General features: G+C 37.8%; 1 long non-coding RNA gene across 1 annotated transcript; it reads left to right on the plus strand.

Annotated features, from left to right (window-relative positions):
* The first annotated feature begins 16028 nt into the window (after positions 1-16028).
* Positions 16029-26725, plus strand: LOC149782484 (uncharacterized). The gene is made up of 5 exons (XR_016414601.1): positions 16029-16138; positions 19962-20072; positions 20390-20521; positions 20852-20938; positions 26000-26725. It is a non-coding gene; the product is annotated as an uncharacterized LOC149782484 (long non-coding RNA).

The raw sequence follows: 26725 nt of genomic DNA on the forward strand, positions 1-26725 counted from the left end.
CTGGAGGTTATGGTGCTGACCAAATGTTGACCACTAAAATAATAGCCTGGGGGAATGAACAAGTGATAGGTGGTGTACTTTTGTGTACAGGTTTTCTTGTCATATTTGACATTGCTATCCATCCACTGTTGCATTTGCTCGTCATGAACTTCCACATCAAAAAAAGTTTGATTGGGAAGGACATTGAGGACTTGGGTCGGGTGAATCATTTCTACTAAAGCCACTTCCCAATGGGCTTCGTGATCTAACTGGATGGCCTGAGGTAATTTGGCCGTGTAACAGCACAACGTGTTCTTGGGAAACACCTCCATGGAACTGTCACTGGGTAAAGTTAAGTAAAATTGGTTTTGGTGACTCATAATTCCAGAGTTCTGTGGCTGTCCGAGGGGTTACTGGACGTCAGAGGCGTGTCTCCGTCTAAAATGGGGTTCTGGTTGTGATTGAAGTGGTGACTGGCACTGGCACTGGACACAAGGTTCCCGGGGTTCCCGTTCGAGGTGAATTTCAGGGAGGGATTAGGAAGCAGGTAACCGATGCAACTGCTCAATAAAATGGTCCACAATTGTTTGTCTCCTTGTTGCAAACTCAAATTGGCAATGGCTGCCCCGATGACACAATACACCACGAAGATTTGGCAGAAAAAGACGATTTGCGTTTTAGGCACACGTTCTCCACACCACACCCACAAGGGTTGTTTTTGCAAATCTTGCACAGAAGAACTAGGTGAAGGAGGAGTGGTCGACGTAGCTGCGTCTGCTGTGTGAAAGGGCATGATGGTCACTTCTTTTTATAGTCGATGACTTGCGAAGCGTCGATCCAAGAATCAAAACTGGGTGGATATCCTTTCCAACGTACTTTGACTTCTTTGACACGTCATTTGCCCACTTTACGGGTTCTGCGTTCGAGAATGCTTTCGATGTCGTACACGTCGTCTTCCTTTTTGGTGACACGTTGTAACTATGGGCAAATAAAACGTTCCTTTGAGCACTTCTCCGTTCATGTCTTCCAATTTATAGACGGCAGGATGACGGCCATGCACTCGTCCAGTGACGCGAAACAATTCGGTCGTCCAGTTAGGTAAGTAACCTTTGTCGAAAGTGCGTTTGGTTTTGCCAATGCGCACCCAATCTCCTACGGTCAACTCTCCACTTTTCTTGGGGACAGCCCTCGTCGGGGGCGTACCAAACAGGCGCTCAAACACCAGCACTTCGTTGTCGGGAGTCACGTCTTGCGGGGCACGTCCGATGCTTCGATGGTAAGATTGGTTGTACGCTTGCACCAGGTGCAGTAAGATGTCGATGTACTTCAGAGTGTGGTGATGCGTAAAATATTTCCACATGCGTTCTTTCAAAGTGCGTTGAAAACGTTCCACGATGCTGGCTTTGGTTTCGGGATTCTCGGTGGTAAAAAAATGAATGTCACGTTTCTTTAATTCTTTTTGGAAAGCTTGGTTCAGAAATTCGGTACCTTTGTCCGTTTGCCATCGAAGAGGGTGACGACCGCTTTGTTTCAACACTCGTTGCAGGGCTCGCACTAACTCGCTGCTCGATTTGGAAGTCAAGGGCACGACCCAGGCAAATTTGGAAAAGACGTCGATGACACAAAACAAATATTTGTAGCCACGTTGTAGCTGGCCAAATGAGAGACATCGGCTAAATCGGCTTGCCATTGATGATCGATGCCTTCCACTCGGGTGTGACTTCTGGCAAACTTGTGTCGAATGGGTTTGTGTAAAGTGTAGGTAACTTGTTCTTGTAACCATCGTTGCACTTGAGGTAAACGGAGACTTTTCAGTCGAGTTTTGGCAGCACGATACAATTTTTGAACTCCTGCGTAACCTGCAGGATGCGAGGGATCGTAGTAAATGCTGGCTAAGACTTTTTCCATTTTTTTGTGTTGGTTGGTGTGTTAATAAGACACCCACTCTTGGAGGATGCTACTCTTTTTCTCTTGGGGTATTTTCTTGGATTGCAATGCTTTGCGTGTGCGGCCAGCAATAGGCGTCGAAGAGGAGAAGGATGTCTGAGCGGGGGATATCGGTTCTTGTTTCACTTCTGTCTTCACTTCTGTCTTCACTTTCTTTTTCTCTTGTGAGGAAGAAGGGGTGGCCATCATCTTTTTAATCCATCCAATTCTGGAGGTAGGTGGTGTTGTTAACTTGCGTACTTTTTCTGGTGGAGTTTGAAACCCTTCCTCTTCTTCTCCTTTTTCTGTCTTGGTCACGGGTACTGGTGGTACTGGTACTGGTACTGGTACTGGTGATGGTGCTGGACTTTTCATCAAGGTCTTAAAATCTTTCAGAGTGGGTAGAGCTGTTTCGTCTAAAGCTTTCTGGTGAAAGAGTTGCAGTAGTTGCAAGAGTTGACCGTACTTTTGCGATTTTTCTGTTTCGGACAAATCTTGGCGATCCATCAAGGACTGCAATTCGTGTTGTAACTGGGACATCTCGCTCAAATGGGGATTGGGAGGTAAATGCGGGGTGCGTTGTTCTTGCCACCGATGGTATTCCATCCATCGTTTGTAAGGCACTAAAGCTAGTTTTCGTCCTTCCATGGGGTTGTCAGGGGTCGATTCTGAGATCTTGGGACTTCCGAAGGCCTTTTTATCTTGCTTCCACCAGTCCTCCCAACATGGTTCCCAAGACTCCTTTCAGTATGGGGCCTAACAAGAGAGGTAAAATACCTCCACGTTGCACTAACATCTTTTTTTGACGAATGGGAATTTTCTTTCGAACCATTTGGCGAAGAACGTGACGATGTTTGCCTAAGCATTGTTTCTGGTGTTTGGACAAAGGGATCGTGCCTTTCAAAACGTTCAAACAACATTCGCACACGGTATCGATGACCTCTTTGGAGGCCGTTTGAATGAGTTTTTTTCGTAGGGATGGAGAAGCTTTGGACAGGACAGATAACATGTCCCCATGTTTGGCTAAACGTGGTGGCAGTCCTTTCCTTTTCTTTCCTTGGGGTTTTCTGGAGGGTGACATCTTTGAGTCTTCAGGAGCACCGAAAAAACACTGATACCCGACTTGGTCACAGGCCTTTTATATACTGGAACGCGTCGCCACTGATTGTCTTTACGTCGTATCAGTTTGAGGACAGGCATGACACGTCGTGCAGGGGTACGCAACGGACTAAATCGAGCCAGTTCTTGCTTGGACAAATCCAGTAAACTTTGTAACATGCCCGATCTTTCTTGAACTTTGATTTTGGGAGAAGGTACTTTGTGAGCAGCAGCCACTGCCACTAAATTGGAGGGTCCTGCCACTGGGGAAGTTCTTTTGGGGGTCATCAACGGAGAAGTTCTTGGTGTGATCAACGTCTCCAAGTACTCTTCAGTTGTGGGTGTCATTAACGGAGAAGTGGACAAACGTGAAGCTGCCGAAGACGCAGTCACCGCTGTCGCAGGTCGTGGTTTGCGAGTGTAAGCTTGCGTCCTGGCCGAAGTGCCTCTCTTGCGACTAGTTTTCTGTGGACTTTTCTTTTTCTGGGGGCTTCTTTTCTTTTTCCGGAGTGGTGTCTGGTCAGAGGAGGGTCCTGCCACTGGAGAAGTTCTCCTTGGGGACCTGGTCTTTTTCTTCTTGGGGCTTCGTTGGACTTTTGTCTTGGGTATAACTTTGGGGGCATTAGGATCCCATCTTAAGAGTGAGCGAATGATGACTCCTCCTAGAGTACCGCTCCCTCCAGGTTTCAAAATGATTTGTTTTTTGGTTTGAGTGTCGATGCGGGGATCGGCCAGTTGGACCAAAGCGACTTTGTTTCGATCGAAAAAGCGTTTGGTTTGATGAGGAATCTGAATGATTCCTTGGAGTAATTGACGTGCCGTCACCGTGAACCATCGTAAGACTTCTTTGAGACTAGCTTCTAAGACACGAGCTCGTGTTTGTGGATCTTTTTCTCGACTGATGCCATACAAGGCACGAATCAATTTGACGGGAAGATGCGACTGAAGGGACGTCATGTTCGCACTGAGAGTGAGACAGACGAAAAAGGGTCTGAGGTTTTTATAGATTTTTTTATGGGGAGTGAAATGAAGTCGAGGACGGAGACGTGTACAGGACAGGCCCTCCGTCTTGGCACCAGTGGTGAAACAAGTGGGTACGAAATCGCAAATCCTCGGGAGTCGTAGGTTTCAAATCGACGAGTAAATAGGCGTGTGGAGTTTGAGTGGCATCGTCGTACGCCTGAGTCAGCCAAGGCGTTCCTAACTGTTTGGCTAAGACTTGCACTTGCGATTTATCTCGAGGGCTTTTAAACAAGACCACGTAATGCGCATTGAGACTGATGGTGCGATGGGCTTTACTTTGTTGAAACAAATTTTGGGTGATGTAAACGACACTGGCATTACGGTGATGCCCTTTGCGCGTGAACCACAGTTTAATTTCTTCTTCGTCTTCTCCTAACATGTCGTCGAAAATGACCAAATGGGTTAGACGGGAGTCAGAGACGATGCCGTCGTCTTCTTTAGGAATGCCTTCCACAAACACGATGGAATCGCCTTGACTTTCTCGCAAGAGGCTGTACGCCGATTGCCACTCTTTGTAACACCACACGATTCGTTGAGGGGGTCGATCGATCAAATGATGTTTATGTTCGATCAAACGTTTGACGAATTCGGTTTTGCCTGAACCGCTAGGTCCAGCAATGAGCATGTTAAAGGGATGGCGAAGATACAAAGCCTCCCAACTGGCACGATCTAAGTGTTCGTCGATGACTTTGACAGTAGAGGAAGAGGGAGCAGAAACAGCAGAGGTAGCCATGGTGTGAGAAATGTCACTTGTGACACAAAAAACAAACAAGACAAGAGCTTATATACTTTTTCAGAACACGTTTATTGAATGTTTCAAACATGAATACGAAAGACGAAAATGCATAAAAGCCAAAGGCTTAAGTACAAGAATAAAAGGCACATGATAACCATGAACGTGGAATAAACACAAGTGTCTGTACAACATGTTTTGGGTAAAGTTCTAACCAGTTCTATAGTAGGGGTAAGGTCACACAAGTGTCCTCCCGAAAGGGTCTTTCAGGCCTGTCCACGACAGTCCTGTCCTGGGTGACGGGTTCTTCTGGCACCGTCACTAACACAGGTTGAAAAGTAACTTTTTTTCCTTGAATAACTCTCGTGCATACTGGGCCACCTTTTGTGTCCAAGCCTCAAAACCCTGGTCTCGGTGATGTCCAACATTTGACTCCTAACCAATCTGGTTTCTTCTTCGTGAACGACATGGTAAGTTACTTCAATGAACAATGAACTATCGATCTTGCCTAGGGTTCCTTTTCATATACAGTCCAATACCGACGTGACCGTACGGTAAGGTGAAGTGATTGGGAAGTCGCACTCGCTTCTGGTATACAATTTGATAGACTTTTTCCAAGGGTCGACTGACGATGTGGTGAGTGGGTAAACGTACAATCTTGTTCGGTTGATAGGTGGTCACTTTAAAGTTTCCATCCTCTCCCGATTGCAAGGCTTCTTTCAATACCCCAAAGTTGACCACTCGACTGGTACGATGATTCAGAGTCAGTCCTTTCACTTTGCACGTCGTGTGCACTTCTCCTTGTTTGTCCCGGTATTCGTAGCCGTAATTTTTGGGACCACCACTGACGAAACTTAGAATCTTGTCGTCGGGATGCTCGTCTGTCCAGGCTCCTAAACGGTCTCCTTCGATGTCAGGGTGCTGTTGAATCGGGTGATGGATGTAAATGCAACTGTCCGTGTCAAAGTACAGGACGCGTTCTTCTAACAGTTCTAAAGCTTCGTACAATTTTAAGCGAGCATGAGCTGTCACGTAAGCCGCAATGATGACATTTCCAAAAGGGTCGTCTTGTACAAAGTCCAGATCTTCTTCGTAATTGACCAAGATCAAATCCTCTCGAACGACGTCCACGTGTTTCATGTATTTGGTTTTGTCGTGAATCATCTGGAAGTAGCGGGAAGGTTCTGTCAAATATTCCGTCTTGGGTAAACACGGTCGTTGTGCCATTTTTCCCCACAAGCAATTTAACATCACTTTGGCAAACGATCGCCTGCCTTCGTTTTTTTCGATGTGGTCTAAAGAGATGCCTTCTTGTGCGTAGTATTTCTCTTTGAATTGTATTTGGTCTTCGGGAGTGTGACACCAGGAAGGATAGCCGCTGGCTTCTTGTTTCAGTTTCAAAAAGGCATCCACGTAGTCGGCGAAAATGCCTTTCTGAGTAGGGTCACCCTTGTGGTACTGTTGTGTCTTGGGAAAGTGGCAAATTTCGTACACTTCTAACAGTTGGTATCCCATGTCCAGAGCTTTGAACAATTCCACGCTGACCCAGGTTCCCGTCAAGGCACGTTCTTCCTGGCTCTGATGGCAAGGTTGGTCCTGGTTGCACGTTTCGGCACAAGTACGGCACAATGGAAACATCAGTTTGCCTTGACAATGGTGAGGTAAGACGGGATGGTATAGGTTCGTGGGAGGCAAAACTTTACACTTGATCAAGCCTTCGTATTGTCGAATGTTTTTCAGGTCGTTGTGTTCCGTGAACAATTGCGGGTGCCCTACAGGAAAGCGACAATATTTGCACACGTAGGGATACAGCGAACACACGTCCAAGTATTTGATTTCTTCTCCTTTCTCTTCGTCGGCTTGGTACAGCAAACAGGTGGCATTGGTCCTTCCTCCGTACAAACTATCCCTCGGGTTCAGCGGGTCCATGAACTGGTAACTTTCCACGAGGCGTTTAAACTCGGGATCGGTTTTCAAACGGTGATCATACTCGTGTTCCCACATTTCCACCACTTGGTATCCTTGCTGTTCTAACTTTAGGCGTCGCTGACAAGTGTCCTGGTACAAGTCTTCCATGGTTCGTTGCAAAAACTGATTTTTAGTGTCACGGTCAGGGTAATAGACGGGACATCCGTGAAATAAGCAACCGTTAAACTCGTACACGATCTTGGGGTTTTCTAAGTCCCAGCCATCTACCGAATACGTTCCGATGGTCTTTTCGCCTCCTCCGTTGCGGGCATGCTGAATCCATTTGTCTTCCTTGTCGCACAAGTAATGTAACCAACGTAGGGCTTTGACCGAGTATTGACGCTTGACATAGAGGGTCGTTTGAGGACTGATGACAGCCACGGTGTTTTCAGGCATGAATCGTTGGCGGTACACTAAGGAACACGCTTTGGCAATGGTGCAAGCTTCTTTCAAAGGATCGACCCCTCCGTGTTCCATGAACAGTTCTCGAAATTTTCCACAGCAACGCCGTAAAATGTCCACGTCGGAACGACAATACTTTAACATTTCTTCCTGAAAGTCGAAAGGGTCCGAGGCGTGAGCTTGGTGCCAAGCGTAGAAAGCTTCTCGTTGTTCGGTACGCATGTTGTCGGGGTCGTAATAGTGAGCCTCAGCATGTTGATTGGCTTCCGTATTGAAAAAGTGTGGAAAGTACCCTTTAGCCATTTCTGTCATTCCAAACGTTTTAGGCATTCGGCTCAAAGGCATGGCCAAGTAACTCATCGAATCTTTAAACTGTACTTGTCCCACTTGCATGAAAATGATTTTAGCTCCGTTCAAAATCACTTTAGGACGTTCGGTGCCATGTTCCGTATAGTACCTCAAAAGAAACTGTCCATCGTATCCGGAGAAATTGTGAGCCATCACCGTGGCATGACGATGACAATCTCCGTAACGTTCGATGTCCTCTTGGCTCCACGTCTTGTCGATGGGGTCTAAGACCCATTGGGCAAAATCGGCTAACGTGTTTGGTCCCCGAAAGATTTTTTCACGTCCTCCAGGAATCTTGCTGCAGTAAGGGCAATGACTGAAGATAGGTTCTTGAATGCACTTCTCGCACGCTCGATGAGCCACGCAGAAATTAGGGATGTGAATGCCAGTCTCTTGCATGCATTCGAAATCGAAAAAGATGAAATTGCCTTTCTTCTTGTGACCGTCCTCTTTCTCTGGTGGAGGTTGGTTTTTTTGCACGTAACATTCGTGTTCCAAGTCCACGATGTGGTGACAAATGTGACATTTTTTCTTTCCTCGACATACGTGTGCCTTGGCATTGTTGGTAAGTATGCCGTGTCCACACGTAGGGCACAATCTCAGGAGTTGACAAGCACATTTCTTCTGTGAACCTTGTGTTTTCAAATGTTGCTGGTAACAGGCAGGGCTGACAAACGTACGCAGACAAGTCGAACAAGGCACTGGTTCTTCGCTCAGACAGGGTGGAGAGGCCAAACATCCTGGGCATTTCAATCCACAATGCTTGTGTTGCTCTCGATTGTTATAACCATAATCACATTTCTCACAATAATAACCGTATCCCAGGAATCCGGTGATACTGGTAATGGTATCGAAATGGTCATCGTGATGATAAACATGAATGTATTTTCCGTCCTTAAAATCCTGGCCTCGAAACAACAGAGACCCGCGCATTTCTTGAGGGTGCACTTTCAAGGTGTAGCGTGGAGCTAGGGCATCTTGCAATTTTTGCATCTCAGGAATGCCACAGGGTGTGTCTTTGGACAGGCCAGCTTGTTGCAACAGGAGTTCTGCTTCGTTTCGTTGTTTGGCTCGATCGGATCGTTGAATAGTGTTCCAGGTTCTTTTCCATTCTGTCGTGTCGTTCTTGTTGGCATAGGTTCGTCCCACCACGATGGCACGGGCTAAACACATCTGGTCATGAGGATTGTGAATTTGGACAAGACTACGCTTAATGCTGCGAAGCTCGTTCACTAATAACATCTTTTTGCGTCCTGTCCCTTGAGGAAGAGAGACGTGGGCCATTTTCAGTGTGGCTTTACCATCGGTGATGTCAAACTGGTCATTAGATTGTTGTACGTGTTGAATCTTGTCCATGATTTTGGAAGGGGTTAGTTCTGCAGGTCTGCTAAACTCGATCCAAACAGGGGATTTCAAACCGTCGTGATCTATGGATAGTGTCAAGCGATCGTCTTCTTTGGGTTGACATTGTCGCTTGAGTGCGGTGAGCAAAGAATCCCACATCTCGGTGATGAACCCTTCTGCTTTCTTCAAGGGTACGTCGGCCTTGAAATCTTTAAACTTCACCGTGTAGGTGTAAGCCGTGGTTCTAAATTTTCTAGAGGAGCTCTTTTCCGTCTCTCGAATGGAATAGTATTTTTCAGGGTTGACTAAGGGTGACGAACTTGGTTTAGAGGTTTCAAATTCTGGTTAACTCATGTCCTCTTCAAAATCACTGGCATGAATCTGTGCCAAGATTTCAGCCCTGGTACGAGGCGATAGATCACGTTTCTGCCTCTTACTTTCTTCTTCTTCTTTCTTCTCGAATGAATGGGATCGTTTCATCTTGAGTGCAAAACGTCAAATGACTCAAGTTTAAACACCATAGACTAATTTATAGTCTTGGCAAACCAGCGTATATAAAAAGGGTGTGTGTCTTGTCCTTTCACTATTCATTTCACTCTCAAGCTGAGCAGAACGATGGAAGAGACTACCCAGATGGAACGTTTCGTCAGAGCTTTGCGAGGGGTCATTAGAAAATTCTCTTCAGACCAGCCGACAGACTACTCTCCTTCCTTTCGAGATAAAAGTCAAGATACTTGCTATATCTGTCAGAAGAAAGGGCATTGGTCTTCAGAGTGTCCAGACCGTCAAAAAAGAACAAAAACAGGGGCTAAAAAAGACAAAAGTCAAGATACCTGTTATTATTGTAAAGAAAAAGGACATTGGTCTCCAGATTGCCCCAAAAAGAAACAAGAGGAGTCAGAAGAAAAGAAGGATTCTTCAAAAGAAGAGTGGGATTCTTCGGAAGAAGAGAGAGATTCTTCAGAGGAAGAAGAGGAAGAAAGAAGACAATTCTGTTTAAAAGAGGCAAAGAAACAGGAGAAGAAAAGAAGAAGGGAAGAAAATGAGGAAAAAACGGTGAAGAAATTCAAAAGACAGAGAGACTAAATAATGAAAAAGAAGAAGTGTACGAACTTTTTAAAGTGTTCTGTGGTGAATTGTGAATTGGATTGTAAAAAAATGGATAAAAGAATACATGAATGATATAAGGTAAGTGTCTTTGAGTTTTGATTTTAAAATAAGAAACTACACTCACGCACTCATACACAGACACGTACTATAAGGGTAAAATGGGTGGGTTTATTTTTGAGTTATTGGCAAATTGAAATTGTATTTCTTTTCGAGAAATGTGGGTGGCCCTGAAAAGGGCCTTTTTTCTTTATGGTGTAGGAGTGAGTTTAACCAATCAACTTTAACTACCTTAAGCCTTTGCCACGGCCAAGGCCTACTTCTGATGATTGGGTTGAAATCAATAAGGGTGGTACGACAGGCTTAGTCACAGGGTTGGCGTGTTTAGCTCGGGAAGGTCGTATTCTCTTCGGTCGTGATAAAGAAGTCTGATACATTTGTTTCAGACTTCTTAACTCCGCTAAAATGTCCAACAGGACCGTAGCCGTTTGATTTTCACCCTCTTGTTTCTTTGCTGCTACTTCTTCTTGCTGTTGTTGCTGTTGTTTTTTTCTTACCTCTTCTTGTTGCTGTTGCTGTTGCTGTAGGAGAAAAGCTTGTTCCGCTTCCTTTTGTCGTTGCATAAATTTCTCCAATTCTTCTTTCTGTCTCTGTCTAAAATTCTCCACTTGCGGTAATGAAGAAGGTAACGAAAGTTCCGGAACAAATTCTTGCGAGGTAAGAAAATCCACAAAATCCCAGTGTACCTCTTCTGAAAGTAAGTCCGTGTTCCCTTGGGCAGTCTCCCCTGCTGGTGCAGCCCAATGGATCGTTTTTTGAGTTTCCGTCATGTTGAATCACTGTCGCATAGATTGACTGCACACAAGCGCTAGCGAATCTATATAGACCAACTGACGTCACAGACTACTCTCTTCGGATTGGATGCGGGCTGACTGAATTTTGTAACGCGTGTTTGGATTGGTGAATGAACTCAATCCGTTTCAATCCTGCCTCTACCTATAAATAAGCGCAGTTCAGTGCATTGATTCACCTGTTCTCGTCGCTTCAAGATGTGGACCGATGTGCAATCTTCTACGCTTATGTCTTCCATGATGTTCCGGACGGACATACCCATGTATGTCCGATCCAAGTGGGCCGTTGTCCACAGGACAAACACCAGCCTGTGGATACGTAGGATCTACGTAGAAAGACAAGGATGCCTGAAAAGAGTGCTGATTTACGGACCAACAGTGAGACGTAGCCAAAGGACAAGAAGAAGACCAATGCGGTACTATTTATGTTAATGAATACATTAACATAAACCCAAAGGCCCTTTTCAGGGCCAGCCATATTTCTCGAAAAGAGATAGCCTTTCCATTGCCTACCCCTTTTTTTTAAATTTAAATTTAAATTTAAATTTAAAAAAACTTTTTAAAAATAAAAAAAAAAAATCCCAAAAGCCCAAACTCTATTCCCCATGTTAATTTCCCTTGTCCCTAGACAGACCCAAACTCTATGTTAAATTCCCATTGTCCCTAAAGTGGCCCAGCGTTTTTCTCCATGTTAAATTTCCATTGTACGTATATTGTCCCACGATTTTTCTGCATGTTAAATCCCCTTGTACGTATATTGACCCACGATTTTTCGCCATGTTAAATTTCCATTGTACGTATATTGTCCCAGGGGTCTCCGTAATGCTAATTCCCATTGTACGTATAGTATCCCACTTAACTACTACCGTTTGAATGATTTTACAGTTTGGTTAATACATATCTTTGATTGACGTTTCGTTTGTTAACCATTCCGCACAAAGCGACTATTCTTATTCTGTCTCACACTAATTTTTCTAATCATCACTGCTGTTTTTCAATTTCAAAATCGATTCTTTATCTTTCAAAATCAGAAATCAATCGATATTGGCAGGAGTATCTACCATCAATAAAAAAAAAACCACTGGTGTTATTGATATCCATGACTCGGACACAAAGATATTAGGTCTCAGATGTTTTTGTTGGACACAAAATAAATATATGACTAATACTAGAGAAATGTATGGTTATTTCATTACTACACAATTTTATGACGTTATGGCCGAATTGGTAAATTGTTATAACGAGATGAAATTGTTAGAATATCTGGATTATTTTATTAGAATGCTATCGAGTCCGAAACTTAATGTATGGAAAAGTGGTTTCCATGATGCACTGGAGAGGCCCCTAACAAGAAAAGGGAATATAAAAAGTGAAGAATTTTATTTTAGTCTGATGCTGTGTTAAAACATCTTGCTGATGGTATGGTGCGTGGCTGATTAATAGTTCAGTGCAAGTCCATTTGTTGTCAAAAAGATACATACGTCAATCAATAATACGAAATGTATTCTTTTAATTTTTCTCTGCCTCTATTAGTCTTAGTAATTCCTTTATAGCTTCGTAATCTCTGCATTTAACACCATTCTTGTTTGTCTTTGTTACCTTTCTCATATCCTCAGATGTTTGCTCGTCATACCTTTTGTTTAATTTTGTTTCACACCATTTGTTACATGACATTTCATAGTGACTTCTGATATGTAACGCCATAAAGTATCCACAACCAATTGTATGTTTTAGTAAATGTACACTGTTTAAATCGGCTATAAGCACTGTCACGTTTCTACAACTCTTATATTATTTTGCTATTATACATTTTACAGTTTCCATTTATCAGCATTATTGAATTTAGAACTCCGGTTCACCAAACTAGGCGGTAATGAAATCTGCATCACAAAAAGATCCAAGCTGACTGTTGTGTATGTGTGGGGTGGGTTATATTAAGTCTTTCAAAGGCACAAGATTTACTTCTGCATTGGGGCGCTCACCAATTAATATGTACTTTAGAGAGAGTGACGTATGTAAGGTGAAGTTGTTGCATTTAAAACAGGCACAATGGAGAGAATGTTGGCATACCTATATGCTACAGTAATGTAATGTGGATGATATTTCTTTGGATATCGTACTTTTGGAAATTTTACATGATTTAAGCACACTGCTAACTGAAACGACTGCTCCCTTGTGTTAAAAAATCAGCCTGAATTAGTCTAAAGTACACTATACATAGCAGCTATTAAAATAAGAAAAATGAATTTTGCCAGACTAGACAATACCAGCTTCTGAAAGTGCAATGAATGAATTACCAAATATATAAAATGTAAAAAAAAGTTATCGGCTCTATTTTATACAATTTACCTCTGAAGTTCAGGAAGTGAAAATGACCAAGTAGAGCTAGCACTTTTTTTAAAAAGGTTCACATTTGAAGTAAAGCCAAGCTGTACACTCTATAACCCATAGTACACCCATCAATCATACATCAAAATAAAGGGAATTAAAGATTCTTTTAGTTATACCTAAGATATACAAGGTCATTTTTAAATAGCCAGTATAACCAGTGAGGAAAGCCGGGGAAATTCTTTTTCTTTAAAATCATAACCCTATGGAAAATGCGAAACTGTATAGCGCCACCTTAAAGCAAATATAAAAATGTTTGCAATTATTTTTATTTTTTCCCATATAATTATGTATGATGTTCTGAATAAAATGGTACATTCATATTGATGTTAAGTATGAAAATAAGCTAATTATGATCATTTTGCTCTTGCTTACATAACGTGATGACTCAGTTGTCTTGATTGTTTCAAGCCCGGAATAACAAAGCAAACTCGACTTGTAATTATTTTAAAGAGCATTGTTACATGTGTTATATTTTCAGTACCAATTCCATATTGAAATGGCCATCGAAACAAATACAACAAAATATCTAGGGGGTCGTCCATTAATTATGTCAACAAAATGGGGGGAAGGGGGTTTGAAGAAGTTTGACAATTGTTGACATGGGGGAGGGGGGAGTTCAAGATAAATTGACGTCAACAATGTTATTTTTACAATAAATTTAATAAATATAAAAAAAGGAAATTAGTCGGTGCGTTGGTATGGCACAAACTCGCTCGCCCGTCAACAGCCACCAGTTTAATCCTAAACCGGTTGAGTTCTTGCCAAGGAAGTCATAGTCTTGCATCATCATATTTTGTTTTTATTCAATGTAGATTGTAGACTGTAGACAGATTTTTAAGGGAGGCTGTTACTATATTCAAAGACTGCACTGAGCCTTAGACATCTAAATAGTATAGCTATCCATGGACTTCTATTAAATAGCATCTATGTTATATGTATAGATGTTATATATGTATATTGAAGTCCATGAGTTATCCATCCAAGGATGGATAATTGAGCCTAGGAAACTTGAGAGCCTGGCTATTATACAGTCATCTTTAACATAATACATAAAATAAATTATGTAGCCTACACAAGCATACAACTTCTTCAACCAGATGCAGTAACCTTAATGCCTTACAAATATTGTACACTTTGATAACAGACTCTTGTTCATTTCAGGCAAATGCCCCCACTTCCACCCCAATTTGCATGTGCTGTAAAAATTGTTATAGTCAATTTGAAATCTGTTAAACAAGAAGAAGAAAAATGTATTAAAATTTATTTGTAGACCTTTTAATTTCCATAATTCCATAAAAGCCAGCCGTATAAAATATTGTTAGTTTGTAGGGGTGGTGGTACAATTTTATTGTGGGGGAGGGTCACTGAAAGTTTGACAGTTGTTGACAAGGGGGAGGGGGGTAACAAATTGCCTAAAAATTGTTGACATAATTAATGGACGTCCCCTAATAACAGCATACCTAACCATCTTTTCTTTCTCCATAGCAGAACTGATCAAATGTCCCACTGGGCTGGTTTTTCACTGGTGGCATAAATTACCTTCAGTATTATACGCTTCACTATTGGTTGCATACATTTAAGACACAAACACCAAACCAGCCTATTTTAATAAGTCTCACGTTTTGTGTCCCCACATAACAGTATTCATAAATAGCACCCCTGCATCACACCTTCATTATTTTCGACATATGAACAAATGTTATCCTGAAAGACAGGAACATCAAGCTTGCCAAAATTATTCATCAGACATCACTAATAAATTTCATAGTTTGAACAGGATGGACCAGTTTATGATTTCACTTAATTTCATTACAAAATGGATGGGAAAAAATCATTTATTTATCCATGATTTCGTTTCTATCTCATAATGCAACATCTTAACATTTTCTGAGACTTCTAACTTCCCCATAATTAAGGTCATTAAACACAATACTGCCACAAGGCATATTAAGCAAGCAAAAGCAAACAAGCATAATTATCTTATTTTCATGCATAAAAACAATTGTAATGTGCGCTAGGAGAGAACATCATACATGATCATAAGAAAATGAGGGAAAGGTGTGCCAATTCTCATATGCGTGTTAAGGGGGTACTTTGCCGTTTCGAGTTTTGCATAGCGTTGGATTTTTTTTCAAGAAAAAGAATTTCCAAGTTTTTTTTAAAAAGGTAAATGGTATTTTTAAATATCCAGGAGAAATAATGATATTTCTCCTAGCTATTTAAAAATACCATGTACCTTTTGGGTATTGTTGAAAAGGAAATATTTAATTCCCTTTTCTTTGATGTATGGTTGATGGTTGCAATTTGGTTTGTAATGTATATTACTTGGCTTTACTTCAGTTGTGCACCAATAAAAAGTAATAAAAAGTAATCCGGCTTCGTCATTTTCACTTTCCTGACTATTAAGAGAGAGAGAGAGAGAGAGAGATGTACGCTGTATTAACGATATAACACAAGATGTATAATGTTTTCATTAATAGGAAAAGAGGTTTGCCGAGTTTTCCTTTTAATGAAATATTTATACAATGAGTGGTATATCATAGATAAAGCGTACATGCTATACTTATATTTTATTTATATCACATACAAATACATAGATTTGCCATTGGAACGGAGTTAGATTGACGAGAGACAACTGCGTATTGACTGGGTAAATGAACTCAACTCCCTGCCGAGTGTGTCCGCTACAAAATGTAGTTCTGTTTTTCTGTGCCTATTCACGATCACCTTTTTATGTTGATAAATTGACTGTTTCCATTTTTTAGTTTCTATTTTTATTCACATTGATTAAATCAATATAAGTTACACTTATGATTTATATATGAAAGATGGTTTTAATGAAGAAAGTAGACCACTAGGCCTAGATACACAGCTTCTTGAATATTGAACGCTCATCAATGCATTGACGTACCGGCGCAAGGAAATTAGCGTGGAATAGAATCTAAGTGAAACGACGAACCAACAAGAGGTAATTAAAATATTTTAATATATTTAAAGTTGATCTAAGTCATTGTTCTGCTTTAATTAACATTACTACCGACATAAATTTGTTCTCTCTCTCTCTCTCTCTCTCTCTCTCTCTCTCTCTCACACTTCCTTTGGTCGGCTTGACTTAACATTTACCATCATTCTTCATAGGTCCAGACATGTTGTGGTATTACATAAGCGAAAATCCTCTATTCTCGTCTTTTCATGAATTTTGCCATTATCTTGATATGATGGTCAACAGAGATACAGACAGACGGACGGGGGGGGGGGGGAGCGGCCTCTGGATATTTTCATATTTAATTAATAGTAATCGATTTTTAGAACCTTATAATAGATTTAGGAAACAACAACATCAACAAAACCTTAAATACATTACATATGTGTGCCCCGTAACCAAGACATTTACCTTGCTGTGTCGACCGGAAATTGCAACTTTGTATCATTGATTTTATATACATTTTAGATAGGTCTCAAGGGAAGTGTAAACATGCCGTTATGAAGAACGATATTGTAGGTTACTTGGTGCAGTTTCAGTTTCAGGTTTTTTTTATATTATCCAGCCCAATTTATTTTTCTCTCTCACTCCAGATTTCTGCATATCTTGTCCCTTGTGCATGAGAGGGGAAGGGAAAACGGAAAAAGAAGTGATTGAGATTAAATTGTGTACCATGTAAATTAATTTAGAAAACGGGGATTATTAATACTTTTTATCGTTATTTTTATACCTCACTTATGATTAATGTGTGGAAATTCATCATTAATCTATAGGAATTAACCTAACAGCACACATTTCCAAGAATGTTTATGTATGGCTATTATTGTGGCATGAGCGGATCACAATTTGATATACCAATAGTATTGGTATATCAAATTGCTTTATACCAACACTTTAAAAGCCATGTTAGTTTGGAAAAATCGCGTTCCCATAATTCACTCCTTCGGTACAATCACGTTTGTTACATAGGAACGGTAGATACCTAATACAGCCAAAATGTGGCTGAAAATGGACTGCTTTGGAGGTTGCTTTCAGGGATTTCGAAAATCGGTAGGTATAACAATGTTTTAAATATAAATGTTTGTATTACTATTGCGTTTCATTGGATAGACGCAATACATGTTGAAATGTAATCGCAAAAGTTCACACCATACAAAGTAACATCACGGGATTATCCATGGGCGATGACGTGATTACCATGAGAATTGTAAGAAAAAAAAATAACATTCTTGTGGTTGCATTATCTTAAAAGTCATTTAATAGAAAATGACATATAGCATGATCATTTACAAGAAACCAAATAAAGTGAATCCAGACCAATGAAAGGCCCGAAGGCAAAAGTAGACTCGTTCTTAAAATGGGTCTTTGAAGGAGTGGGGGTGGTTGGGGCAGGATTGGATGGCAAGAGTGTCGTATATTGCAGTATGTATTGGTTAGATGAGGCAAAAGAAAATTATTTAGAAATTTTAGACCTATGTTCTAATTGAAATAGCTTGCAATATAAATTTTGTACGCAACCACATAAACAAAGACAAGTCTTACAATTATAAAATAATATATCAGCTATATTTATACGTTATCATTTACATTATGCAAGCAGTCTAATTATGTTAAGAAATCTAACTTTCGACTTTGACTTCTAAAGATATTTTAGTAAGAAAGGTACAAAATATTTTCAATATTCTTCCGGGTTTGTTTTCAATTTATTAAGATTTCTTTAACAGTCGAAATAATATATTTTTTTGTAAAACACCACGTGTTGCTTACCTGCTATCTTTCATTTCACAACTTACGAATCAAACAAGATTTTTATTGAAGATCCGAAAGTTTTGATATATCTATAAATATCATAATGAAATACTGAAAGTTATCACTGGGAGATAAATAATATTGTCGGTGGCGATAGCACTTTTAACACTGTAGTGGGAATATCACTTTGGAACTACATTCTTTATCTAGTTCAGAAGTGTATTAGCCATTATGTATGCTATTTAGACCGGTAGTTCTATATTAATACCCATTTATTTCTTCTTCCTCTCCCTCCCAAAAAAGTACATTTTAAATGTTAAATTTTATCGTTAGGTTTCCACCTGAATAGGACCGCTCCGGTGGCTGAGTGATTATAGCGTCCGCCTCGGATGCGGGATGTCGTGGGTTCGATCCCCGACCGAGTCATACCAAAGACTTACAAAAACGGTACTAACAGCTCGTTGGGTGTTCAGCATTAAGAGGTTAGTGTTAGGACTGGTCGGCCTGGTGTCAGGATATTGTGACTGGGTCGGACATCATGCTACATGTCTGCCGCATGATGCCCCAGTGCGAGACATCACTATAAACTGCCATGACCTGCTGTTGATCAATATTATGTTTGTCATACCTACAACATTTAAAAACAAACGGTACCTTTTTAAAAAAAATCTCCTAATTACGTAGATCTATAAAATTCTTTCAGTATTGATTTTAACTATCAAATTCAGACCCATGTGTGAATACGAGGGAGAAATAAGGAATCAATTATCGGCGATTGCAAGACGAAATTAAGTGATAATCAAAATTTGGGTGAAGAGTTTGTTACGAAAATAGACCGCAAGCTTGTCAACACACAATTATAACGTTTTAATGTCGAAAAAACAATTGAACCAAAATTCTTAAAGCTTGAGATACATGTACTTAATCCATATTAGTTCTATACATTACAAAGAGTAATACGAGAGCGAGAAATATTAACTACTTGTAGGACCGATTGAGATTTATTTTAATTGGGTGTTGTGGATCAAGACAGAAGTGTACTCGGATTGGCATTTATGATTGATTAGTGTAAGAAAAACGTGCTGTCAGAATCAGATAGCAAATGAAAATCACTGCTTTCATGTACTTAGGAAACATACTGGAAACAGCATCAAACACACCAAGTGTGTGTGTGTGTGTGTGTGTGTGTTTCCTTGCACGAGCATAGTTATTAGCATTTTTTTAATGCAATTTTCCTTTAATATTTAGACATGACCAACAGATCAAGCTATCTTCTTTACACTTCCTTACCAAGACCTAGAAGTGCATTTTCTCAAACACTATCAATCGTCTTCATTAACATAAAAAAATTAAATGTTATAAATACCATCTTTTTCATATACACATTTCTTTTTTCATAAAAGGTATTCACAGTAAAGATAATCGGGACAATAACCTGCCTTCAACCTTTAAACCGTGTGCAACAATTGGAAAATTCGAACATGAATCTTAAAACAAATTTAAACATTCACACATTTCTGTGGTTCAGACATATTTTATGTCATTTATAAAAATAAGTTATACATATTTTGCATTTGTGGATACTACACACCTTGAGGCAGTAAGGTAAAATGTAGATTTTCCAGATCCATCAGGAGACATAGATTTTGTCTGAATGATTGGGTAGTAAAGGTAATATGGGATATGACAGTAATCAATGGAATCCTAGCAATATGAATAATCGGTGTCCAAATAATAGCAACTAAAGGTTAATATGCAATCGAAGTTCTGCTTCTGACCTTTTACCTCCACATTTTCCTGCTGCCTAAACACAGCTTTTCTCTATCTGAACTTGCATAGTAATTTTGTGCTCTTTTGAATAGCGTTTTCGGTTGTTTTCAGGTGTACACAAGAAATGCTTTAAACCGGGATTTAATAATTCTTTCATTGGTGTTTGAAGTATCAAATTTGTACTGAATGTGGATTGAAACATATAATTTTAGGTAGACTAATATTTGTTTTAAGTTGGTCTGGGCATAACGCAGGGTCACAAAATTTAAATAATACGTTTTCTTAACAGCTGCGTCTGAGAAAGCAGATGCAACGTTTATTTACCAAACAGTGATTTCATCCACTTCAGTACCTCCCGAGGGCGCAGACAGGGAGAGTAGGACACCAGAGGCCCTCAATCGTGAGTAGTTACATGGTTCAAATGTTGAGCAGCCACTAAGCTAAAATAGAAAATGAGAAGAAATGAAAGCGAGGCTCCAAAGACTGATGACTGCTTAATATATATTTATTTAACACTTGGTTGTAGCAATCCTAATACGTAGGTTTGTCATAGAGAAAGGTTTTTAATATAATTTACCAACATATTAATCTTAAAGTTGAATTTTGTAAATAAACAGTAATAAAACAATTTCATATTGTATTAAATTTCATATGCTCTACAATCTTAAAGTGTTGAAACAATTTTCCAAATTTTCAAGTGTCAACATTATTTAACAGGAAAACATTTTGGCACCGGTAGTTGAAGAGTTTGTGGAATATGAAATAAGAAAATAAAGGCACAGGGACAAATTGAAAGTGACGGAATCGTAGAAGAGTTGATGGCTCAAGGAGCTGCCTCTGATGACATTAGTAAGTAGAATATGTCTTGATATAAATTCAAATTGTTTTTTTTACAGGTTTAAAATTGAGTCTATTTAAGATCGTTTTCTAAGCTAGAACTCCCATACAAAAGATTAGTAAGAATAATTTGTGACATTTCCTCCAAAAAATATTTTAATTTTTTTATTTATAAGTTATATATATATACATTTTGTTTTTACATTGACAAACTGGAACCGGATTCACGAGACCATCTCTATGAAAACATTCCTCAGGAATTATGTATGAAAGTATCCATGAATTATTAGATTGCAGCACGATCAAGTTTAATAGATTATAATGAGTTTCTTCTATTTGTAGATGAGGCAGCTCTCAAGGAGAGGAATGATGGAATGGCCACAGTGGACATTTAAGCATCTCTTACCCCCTCCCATCAAAACTTAAAAGGTTAGTGAATGAATCTTATATTTAATAGATTTACTTTGAATTTAGTTTTAGAGTTTTTCCATTGGCAGATAATGAAACATATGTATTGATGTAGCAATGATGGAAGTATTTTAATTGGCAGAAAATCAAATATTGATATTATTGTATGATAGAGGGCAGCGATAGTATTAAATCTTGAGTTGTTTTTTGTTTTCTAAAAGTCTAATACTGTAATACTTCTAACAGTCCAGCTCTTTTCTAAAAATCTAATAATGTAATACTCATTATCGACCAGCTTTTTCTAAAAGTCTAAAACTGTAATACTCAATATAGTCCAGCTCTTTCAAAACGTCTCATACTGTAATACTCAATATAGTCCAGCTCTTTCAAAACGTCTCATACTGTAATACTCATTATAGTCCAGCTCTTTCGAAAAGTCTAATACGGCAATATTCATAATACACCAGCTCTTTCTAAAAATTCTAATACTGTTAATACTCATTATAGTCCAGCTCTTTTTAAAAGTCTAATACGGTAATATTCATTATAGTCCAGCTCTTTTTAAAAATTCTAATACTGTAATACTCATTATAGTCCAGCTCTTTCGAAAAGTCTAATACGGTAATATTCATAATAGACCAGCTCTTTCTAAAAGTCTAATACGGTAATATTCATAATAGTTCCAGTCCTTTCTAAAAGTCTAATACTGTAATACCCGTTATAGTCCAGCTCTTTCTAAAAGTCTAATACTGTAATACTCGTTATAGTCGAGCTCTTTCTAAAAGTCTAATATGGTAATATTCATAATAGACCAGCTCTTTCTAAAAGTCTAATACGGTAATATTCATAATAGTCCTGGTCTTTCTAAAAGTCTAATACTGTAATACTCGTTATAGTCCAGCTCTTTTTAAAAGTCTAATACTGTAATACCCATTATAGTCCAGCTCTCTCTAAAAGTCTAATACTGTAATACTCGCTATAGTCGAGCTCTTTCTAAAAGTCTAATATGGTAATATTCATAATAGACCAGCTCTTTCTAAAAGTCTAATACGGTAATATTCATAATAGTCCAGGTTTTTCTAAAAGTCTAATACTGTAATACTCGTTATAGTCCAGCTCTTTCTAAAAGTCTAATACTGTTATACTCGTTATAGTCCAGCTCTTTCTAAAAGTATAAAACTGTAATACTCGTTATAGTCCAGGTTTTTCTAAAAGTCTAATACTGTAATACTCGTTATAGTCCAGCTCTTTCTAAAAGTCTAATACTGTAATACTCGTTATAGTCCAGCTCTTTCTAAAAGTCTAATACTGTAATACTCGTTATAGTCCAACTCTTTCTAAAAGTCTAATACTGTTATACTCGTTATAGTCCAGCTCTTTCTAAAAGTCTAATACTGTAATACTCATTATAGTCCAGCGCTTTCTAAAAGTCTAATACTTCAATACTCAATATAGTCCAGCTCTTTTCTAAAAGTCTAATACTGTAATACTCATTATAGTCCAGCTCCTTCTAAGAGTCTAATACTGTAATACTCGTTATAGTCCAACTCTTTCTTAAAGAATAATAATGTAATACTCGTTATAATCCAGCTCTTTCTAAAAGTCTAATACTGAAATACTCATTATAGTCCATCTCTTTTCTAAAAGTATAATACTGTAATACTCATTATAGTCCATCTCTTTTCTAAAAGTATAATACTGTAATACTCGTTATAGTCCAGCTCTTTCTAAAAGTCTAATACTGTAATACTTGTTATAGTCCAGCTCTTTCTAAGAGTCTAATACTGTAATACTCGTTATAGTCCAGCTCTTTCTAAAAGTCTAATACTGTAATACTTGTTATAGTCCAGCTCTTTCTAAAAGTCTAATACTGTAATACTCATTTTCGTCCAGCTCTTTCTAAAAGTCTAATACTGTAATACTCATTATAGTCCATCTCTTTTCTAAAAGTATAATACTGTAATACTCATTATAGTCCATCTCTTTTCTAAAAGTATAATACTGTAATACTCGTTATAGTTCAGCTCTTTCTAAAAGTCTAATACTGTAATACTTGTTATAGTCCAGCTCTTTCTAAGAGTCTAATACTGTAATACTCGTTATAGTCCAGCTCTTTCTAAAAGTCTAATACTGTAATACTTATTATAGTCCAGCTCTTTCTAAAAGTCTAATACTTCAATATTCATTATAGTCCAGCTCTTTTCTAAAAATCTAATACTGTAATACTTAGTATAGTCCAGCTCTTTTCTAAAAGTCTAATACTGTAATATTTTAGTGCAGCTGTTTTCTAAAAGTCTAATACTATAGTACTCATTATAGTCCAGCTCTTTCTAAAAGTCTAATACTGTAATACTCATTTTAGTCCAGCTCTTTCTAAAAGTATAATACTGTAATACTCATTACAGTCCAGCTCTTTTCTAAAAGTATAATACTGTAATACTCGTTATAGTCAAGCTCTTTCTAAAAATCTAATACTGTAATACTCGTTATAGTCCAGCTCTTTCTAAAAGTATAATACTGTAATACTCATTATAGTCCACCTCTTTCTAAAAGTATAATACTGTAATATTCATTATAGTCCAGCTCTAAATAACCTGGAAGCTATTTCTTCTAAATTTCCTTTTGTTATGTCAATGGAGAATTTATTTCAAGATCTGAAATGTCACATAAGAAATCGTCGTGATTTCTTTTTGTTATTATGTCAATGAAGAATTTATTTCAAGATCTTAAATGTTACCTAAGAAATCATTGTGATTTCCTCTCGAAAATGTCTTCTGCATTAGTGGGAGCAATATCTAAGGGAGATAAGCTTGTTACTGTTTTGGGTAATACACATTATATCAATTAGGACTGAATGTGATATTAAGCTATAAGCATGGGACGATAGAAATTAAATGAAGCCATAAATGGGCAACAACGGAACATTTTATTCCCAAAATTCTTGAATAATGATGAGAATTACAAAGATAAAGAGTCGAATACGCACAAAACATATTTCAGTGAGAGGCCATTCATTCACAATAATCCCACCCCGATTGAAATATTTACATTTACTAAGGTGATGTTTGATGGAACGCACACTTACCTTTTAACAGATTATGTGTGGCTGGTCGTCTGGCGTTAATTTTCCTGCAGCAAGGGTTTGAATAATGGTTTTCCTTAAACATTACAACTACTTATTTTAGCTTGAGATAAGAGGATTCTTTGATTTCTAATTCAGAACTGTGCCTGTTGTAAGTTTTCAAAGAATACGATAGTACTGTTTCATCTCTGGAAAGGATACTTGGCGATTACTTTTGTATTATTAGAATATATATGTAATCACTGCAGTCGAAATTTGTGCCGAAAATCCAAAACTTGATGAACATCAGAAACTTTCTATAATGATATGAAAATGCACTCAGGTCATCTAAACGTGTTAACAAACATGCGTACCATATCCTACCATATTTCATTTGTTTAAAGTCTAATAAACGTATATATAAAAAAATTAAAACTGTATATAATGGCATGAAAAAATATTGGGTTTTTCTAGACGTGAATAAAAAGAATGTTTTTAAATTTTATTTTTTTTTGCTCAAGCAGTGTGAACTAATCATGCTAACAATAAAGTTTGTCACAAAGTTTGTAAAATATGTTTATAAAATATACAATTGATGTAATCATGCTAACAATAAAGTTTGACAAAAAGTTTGAAAAATATACAATTGCTGTAATCATGCTAACAATAAAGTTTGTCACAAAGTTTGAAAAATATACAATTGCTGTTAGCATGCTAACAATAAAGTTTGTCACAAAGTTTAAAAAATATACAATTGCTGTCATCATGCTAACAATAAAGTTTGTCACAAAGTTTGAAAAATATGTTTATAAAATATACAATTGATGTAATCATGCTAACAATAAAGTTTGTCAAAAAGTTTGTAAAATATGTTTATAAAATATACAATTGCTGTAATCATGCTAACAATAGAGTTTGTCACAAAGTTTGAAAAATATCTTTATAAAATATACAGTTGCTGTAATAGCATGATCTGTAATCAAGTCAAGTATATGGAAATACAAGAAAAAATCAAATTTCATCTGTCTGCCTTATATAACTTTTGCAAAATCATGTCAAAAGATTAGAGTTCAACGAGTTTGGATTCATTGCGGCGTGTCCTTGGACAAGAATCAGTTTAAAATTGCCTCAGCACTATTCGTGTTCCATGAAATACCGTATTAAACTAAATCAAAATCAGAAATTTAAAAACATAAATTGAGATGTCTTTTCCTCAAATCTAATCACGTCATCAACATAAAAACACAAAAAGCACCTTCTAAGTTTCATTTGTCTCTGTGGAGGATTTTGTGCAATCTTACTCAAACGCTTCATGGGATGTCAATAACAGATGCCATTATTTTTACAATACCAAGCACAAACGAATGGTATACAAGTACATATTTAAAGTTATGCGAGAATTCATTCATTTATTATTTGTTTATTTTAATTCGCTTGTAGGATTATGTGGTAATTGCATACTTAGGCCCATTTATGTTTTGGAAAACTTTTGTTCTGAGCAAACCTGTTTTTTCCACCAAACTTTGCAAGATATTCCAGATATTTGGTTACCACACGGGGAACAAAAAAAATTAAAGAAGCACAATGTCAAATGATAGATAAGCCTTTTAAGTTTGTAGGATCATCATAATGCATCTGTCATCTTTAAGAATTAAACAAGTAGTATGGTCTTAATTTCAAAGATAAATCTAAACCTTGCTTACTGGTAAAAGAATTTCAAAAAGTGGGAATTTTTTTCTTCAAACAATGACATTTCATTGAAGCAATTTTAGTTCTAACATAAGTCAAGTCTCTGTTATGTTAAAGCAAAATGTGTTAGTAACCTTTGAAGTGCATGAATATTTTAGCAAATTTATTCTAAATGTTTCATACTGCATACATTTTGTCATCTTCTAAATTGTAATATTCTTTTCATATTTTTGCTATCACTGAATATTGAATTTGCCTTTGTAAGTAGGTATTTCTCATTTTGCATGCTATTGAATGAAAATTATTTCGTAATGGTATTCTTTCTTTTTCAGATGTTCGTTCATCTGAGAAAACGACGCTTTCCTGTGCAAATAATTTCTAAATTTAACTTACATATCTTGGTTATTAATTTCCTTTGCAAGACTGTTTTAGTTTTTGTTTTGAAATCTCTTTAAGCAATCTGAGAATTAAGAAGAAAAATAAAATTAGTTTTTCCACCCCCATCTAAAACGCCACATTTTTGAAATATAAATTTTAGTTTATGGAGGTTAAAGTTTAGACTTTCTAACATAAAATTAAATACTAATTAAGGTTGTAGCCAGCAGTTCATGAGGGATGTTGTTTGTTTTTGTTCAAGTCAATGGACTTGATGAGAGCCCGTTTTTATCCAAAACTGGTGACCCCTCATGCAACATGTTGGCATGACTTAACCCCCTTTCCATCTCCATATTTGATTTAATAATTATCGCAAATAACAGTTATGGAAAGAGAATATGATTAAGAACTTCATCACTTAGCCAAAAAATTACAAAGTTATATGTACAGTTTAAGGTCTGATTGATCCCATATATTTTACAAAATTTATATTTTACTGAATTTATCTATTTTTTTAAATGTTTATCAGACACTTTTCCTCCTATCTAAATTTATGGTTTAAGCTTTGATTCGTCCCGTCTATTTTATTAATTTTATATATTCAGTGCTATTGAGCATATTTATAATTTCTAAAAGACACAGGAATTCCACATTGTAAATTTTTCAATTGTTCATTTGGTACC

This window comes from Sinohyriopsis cumingii, chromosome 15 (genome assembly GCF_028554795.1).
Source record: "Sinohyriopsis cumingii isolate HCF-2022 chromosome 15, ASM2855479v2, whole genome shotgun sequence".
Taxonomy (NCBI): domain Eukaryota; kingdom Metazoa; phylum Mollusca; class Bivalvia; order Unionida; family Unionidae; genus Sinohyriopsis; species Sinohyriopsis cumingii.